Source organism: Crocodylus siamensis, chromosome 3 (assembly GCF_052110815.1).
Source record: "Crocodylus siamensis isolate JL-2025a chromosome 3, ASM5211081v1, whole genome shotgun sequence".
Taxonomy (NCBI): Eukaryota; Metazoa; Chordata; order Crocodylia; family Crocodylidae; genus Crocodylus; species Crocodylus siamensis.
In genome coordinates, this window is record NC_143397.1 from 35,045,423 (window position 1) to 35,051,701 (window position 6,279).

Genomic DNA, 6,279 nt, shown 5'->3' on the forward strand with positions numbered 1-6,279 from the left:
GCTCACTCTGGACTACTGTCGTGGGACACCCCTAATGGACCCAGCAGTCATTCAGGCTGGGGAGTTAAAAGCAGCAAGATGTGATGGTGGCCATATCGCGTCTTGTGTGCTTTTGGCTGTAGGTACTAGTCTGCCTTAAGCACACTAATAGGTCAGTAAACTCAGTAGACCTTGATCTTCTGCAGTCTTCTGCATCAGCTAAATAGGTGATTGACTCTAGCAACATATGTAAGGAAGCATACTGGCACTTTCTAGGAGTATGGCCTATACCTATTGAATCCCTCATTACTAAAACTCACAATGGAGAGCCATTCTTTGCATGCAAGTGAGCAATCTTTCTGAAGGAGGAAATAGTATGGATTGTGAATTAAGTGGGCTGCTGAGGAGAAGAGAAGGCAGGGTGACCATTGCAGGGGCACAGAATTCTATCTTTGTTTAGGACCGAATCCTCCTCAGATTCAGGCACAGAAGTGGATAACTTCAAAACCTGTAGTTTTAAATCAAAAGATGACACTATCACAGTTATTGAGTTAGCCATACTTCTATTTGTGACACAATCCCTTTAAGAAGGACTTCTTAGGCCTCTAGGTGTCAACTTTTGCAAGCAGAAATCTCATGGTTCTCTCCCACCAGACCAGACCCTGAGGTTTCAGATCTCTGTGAGCCCCTGTGACCACTATGACTGCCTCAGCCAGCCTGTCTTCAGTTCAGTACCTGCAGGCCTGTTCTTCCAGGGGCAATGATGAAGTTAGCAAGCCAGCTCTTATAAAACAATTGTTATCTATTCATAGTAGGAGCATTTCAGAGAGATATTTGAATAATAAACAGCTGATATGAATGCCTAACTCCTCAGGTGGCACCTGTCTTCCACATGGAGACCCCAGTAGGTCAAAAAAACCCCAGTAGGTCAAAAAAACTTCGAGTCTTCTCACAAGACAATTTTTTTCACAGTCTCATGCCTGTCTGTTCTTGGATGCACATGCTTGCATACTCTCTCTTTCTTTCTCTTTATATATAATGTAGTTTCAATTCCTTTGTCCTGTTAGAGCTTATGAAGCCGGTTCAACCCATCTGTAAGACTTGTACCAGCACTATTTCAATTTTGAGGATTTCCATAATTAGTCATATGGATATTGAGGATTTGCATACCTGATAATACTTAGAAAGTTGCTCCAGGAAGCATCCTTTAATTTAACTACCGTATTTTTCGGACCATAAGACGCACCTGACCATAAGACGCACCCAGTTTTTAGAGCAGGAAAACAAGAAAAAAAATATTCTGAACCAAATAGTACCGGTATACTAAAATATTTATTAAAATAAAGCAAAATACGGTAATATTTAACAGCGTAAACTCAACAGTGGTGTTAAGAACCATCATCACTTCCATTAACAAATGAGGAAAGACTTAGAGGCTCAAGCACTTTTCTAGTTTTCTGGAAACCCTAAAAACTCATCATCACTAGTGTCAGAATTTATGAAGCTCTGTTGCTCACAATCATTTTCTTCGCTATGAAGTGATAAGAAAGTGAAGAAAGTGATATGAGAGACATATTACCACACACATCAGTACTGTAATTTGACTCATACCGCTTGGTATTACTATTAAAGGGCACCAACCAACCTGACAGGCAAGGCTTTGCATGGCAGGAGAGACTATGTGTGTCTCTCCTGCCATGACGGGCTCCTTGCCTGCCTGTCAGGGCACTGTGCTGCATCACATAGTCCCGGCCGGGACGTTACCTGGTACCGTACCTAGCTGCCTCCTGTCTCAACGTTCTAATCCTGTCAGTCTGTCAGTGTCACACACACACACGCAGGGGAGGCGTGGGCTGTGCCGATCATGTGACCTGACTGACTGACTGACTGACATTGAGACTCCAGGAGGCGGGACTTCCCCCACACACACAGCAATCCACAGCATGGGAACGGCAGCAGACAGCGGACAGTAAGCGGGCGCATGGGACCGCAAACAAATGTTCTGGGGTATCACACCTTCGGACCATAAGACGCACCCTCGTTTTCCCCCCACTTTTGGGGGGGAAAAAAGTGCGTCTTATGGTCCGAAAAATACGGTATTTGGCCAGGACTAAAATCACTAAGAAACCCATCAAAATACAAATTATATTTACATAGTTTATTCTACAGTCTACATAGCATGTCAGATACCCAGTAAGAAGAAATCCCAAAGCATTCTCATTATCAATTAGCCAAAAAAAAGCCCTGAAAGTTGAAAATGTCTTCAGCAATGTTGCCTTATACCACAGGTCTGTAAAAAAAAGAACCGTGATAACCTTGAACACTTCAAGAATATTAACACTTTAAGACTCCCTATCTCCCCATTGCTGTTCTCTGTGCCCTTCAGTAGCTAGTTTTCTTCTGCGGTTTAGAGGGAACTGCATTTTATACAGATTGTTCAGTTTTCTGAGCCCTTCCAATTGTATTGCTTAAAGAATTGTAAATTATTAATAATACTAAATTCCCATATCAGTTAGTATTGTATTGTAATTATATTGTATAGTAATTGTATAATGCATTTTTCCTTATATCAGCCAGTATATTGCATAACCCAGATGTCCTGTACTCTTGGGGAGAAGAGCCTTTATAGGAAAGTGGAGAAAAGCAGTGTGCAGGTAATTAGAAAGTGCCATGAAGCAAGTCCAGAATTATGGCATTCCATAAAATGTTGAATGTTCCCACACCAGGGCTAGTGTAAAGCTAAAACCAGTACTTCTGGTTATTATGCAGGTGTGTGCAGGTTGATGACCGTATGTTTTGCTGCTGCAATGGGTCTTATTCTTTATTCAGGCCATGATCCTGTAACTGAATATCAGTTAATAACTTTTAATAATAATTCCACTTGTATCAACTTCTAGGTAAGAAAGGAAGCCAGGCACAAAGCTCCCTCTTTGTCATACCTCAGCTGTTCCCCTGAAACACCTGGAGAGAAAAGGGTTTCTGTAACAGACCTCAAGGTAATAACAACATCCTGAGTTCACTTATTGACATCTGCAGGTTCAAAAATGGAAGAGGCTAAGAGGTGGGTGCTATATTTTAAGAGTACTCTGTGTACAGTTTTAAAGACAAGCAAGCAAGAGGCTGAACATTCTACATTCTTTTTCAAAAGCTTTTCCTATGAGAACTGAGCAGGGAATCTGAGAAATGAAGTCTGAGCAGCACAGCCAATCACCGTTAGATTTCTTGCTGCATTGCTCTACTATGAAAATCGCAAAATATCTGGTAGTAGTAGTGGGTGCTGAGCGCCTGGTGGTAGGTTACATTTGTGTGGGTAGGAGGATGGGGGAAGTTATATATACAGATTTGGAGGGGGACAAGCATGTTGATATGATACGATATGGTAGGTAAATTGTTAATAGCAAGACTTTAGGAAGACTGTTCACACAGAATTAACCCCTTATACTATAGATTAGAGCACAGAGGATGATTTTTAACTTTTGGATTAACCTGGCCCCACCAGGTAATTTACTTTTCTTCCACCCCTGAAAATACTAAATAGAACATTTTATATTTTTTAGTAAAGAATAATAACAATAGATTAAATGCACGCCTAGTGTAACATAACTGAAGTCACTGAAATTATACAAGGGACCGATATGCTCTAGCATAATTATAAACCATTCTCTAAGCTCATATATCCTATTAACACTTTCCAATTTCAATACATCTCTGCTTTATTGCAATTGTTTGTAGGGTCCCCAGTGCATGTGTGTCAAATTATACTCCCAGTTTCACATTCCTCCCATAATTTGTACAATTTAAGGAATCTCAAGATTGCTGTTTACTGATGAAGCTCCAGTGTTGTGTGTGTTCTATTTTATAGTAATTTTATTCTTAGTAACATGTGTAATATAACACCTGACAGTCCATTTAACTCTAACGTTATCATGAGACAAGGGAGCATTTAGATGCTTAGGTGTCTCTATTTTGAAATTATTTTTATCTGATCAGCATTCTCCACATGTTGATTTGCATATGTTCATGTCTGATAGTTGTGCCTGAACTCTTGTTGTAGACCTAAATACGTATTTATAAACTGACTAAGTAAAGGAGGTCAAGAAGAACAACAGATTATCTGCATCCACCCCCTCACTTTAATAGAAAATGAGCACAAGAGTGACCTTCTCCATATGAGCTTGGTAATGGAAAATGGGACTTTGTGCCCATTGATTATCTTAATGAATGTACATTGTACTATTTTTGCAATTTCTAACATGTATATTATGATGATATCTTAATGAAAATGGAAAATGCATCTTAATGCAAGAAAAGAAAACAGTAAATGGAGAAGGCAGAAAAGAGCATTATAAAAGAAGGAATGAAACAATTGAGATTGTCTTACCCCTGTATTTTCATCTACACGATCAGATCCTTTGCATTACTCACAGACAGCAAAACTTCCAGTAAAGTCAAAGGCAGTTTTGTGTACATAATTTATTTATTAGATTTATATCCCACCCTGTCCAAAAAGCCACAGCACTGCATATCAGCATTTTCAAAAAGGAAGGTAAAATTTAAAACATAATGCCCCGAACCCATTTTGAATAGCTTCACATCTCCTGCAGACTAGAACCATCAATCCCCTCCAAAAAAAATTAACAATACTGCAGCTTAAACATTAACATTAAAAAGGTAGTTACCCATGTTTTTTTAAGTTAGAAGGCAGAGCAGGGTTGCACCTTATAGACTAATTCATTTAGAGAAGCATGAGCTTTCATAGGCCTATTGGCAGATGCTACACCACAGCATCTGATGATGTAGACAATAGCCTATGAAAGGTCATGCTTCTCTGAATAAATTAGTCTACAATGTGCCATCCTGTCCTGCCTATTAACATTAAGTAAATTATTCATAAAATTATTTGCAATCTCAAACTTTAAAGTAAATAGTAATTTCACATTTTAACCCCCACTTTTATCTCTGACTTTCAGAGGTACTAAGGATCCCAGCTCATAGTGCTGTCGGTGTCATAAACGTTGGAAAATAACAGTCTTTATCATTTGTACTGCAACACTCTGTAGTAGCTTCAGTTATTGACCAGGTCTAGTTTTGGTAGGCACTGAACAAAAGCATGCTCTTTACAATATAAAGATAGCATAGCCCCCAAATGCATTTTACATGACTGTCTAAATACAATGCTATGCCCTATGGCTGTGCAAAGCTTCAGGTGCTCATTCGATTCAGTGGAGATTCGGCCCAATACGATGGCTGAATCTCCAAATCTGAATCGAATCAGGGGACCAATAAGAAGGTCTGAATCGAATCGAAGCTCTCTGAATCTTTGGAAAAGATTTGGAGAGCTTCAATGATTCAGGCAGACCCTGCCCGCTGCAGTGGGGAGCTGCAGCCAGACTCCGAGCTGGTAAGTAGGGGTGGCAGATGGGGACCATGGGGGGGGACCCTGCCAGGCCCCATCCCCTGCCTGCTCCTCCAGCCCAGACAAGAGGGTCAAAACCCTTTTTATTATATGAAAACTGATATTTTCAAATAATAACAGAATGTCTGTAAATGGGTGTAATTAAATCATAAGGGCTGGCAACTGTGAACTGACTAATATTTCGAAGTCCCAAAGCCAGGACTACACTAGAAACTTTGTGCTGATAGAATAATGTCAGTTAGAGATGTGATCTTATAAAACCATATTTCTATACCACATTAAACCCTAATGTAGATATAAATGTCATATTTCTCATATATAAGATGCTCCTAAATATAACACAGCCTTAGTTTTGGGAGGCCCCAAGAAGGAAAGTTGGAGTATGAATCAGAGATCTGGGGGTCTCTGGGCTTGGAAGCTATGTCTTGTTACTGGGAGCTGTGTATTTGAAGCCCAATCCAGCACACCACACTGGGACCACCTGGCAGGGACCAATCTGGCATGCTGCACTGGGGCTGTGTATTAAGTCCAACTCTGCACACTGGCTCCAGGGACATACACCAGCTCTGGGACCATGTGTTGGGTTACACCTAGTATGCTGGGTCCATTCACTGACCGTGAGCTGCCATGTCCAGCACATTGTTGGGGAGGGGGGTGCTCTGCACAGGAATGTGGGGGTGGAGAGGGTGAAGAAGGTAGGGAGAAGTGGCAGCATTAATCTCTGTGGTTCTCAGAGCCTTGGCAATTAATGCTACCACTGCTCTACTCCTGAACCCCCTCCACAAAATGTCCAGACCTGTGGGAAGCTCTTTTCCTCCCATACAATGCAGATCCCAGTTTTCCTCAGCTGGTTTTTGGGAAAGCTACAGGTTATATGTGAGAAA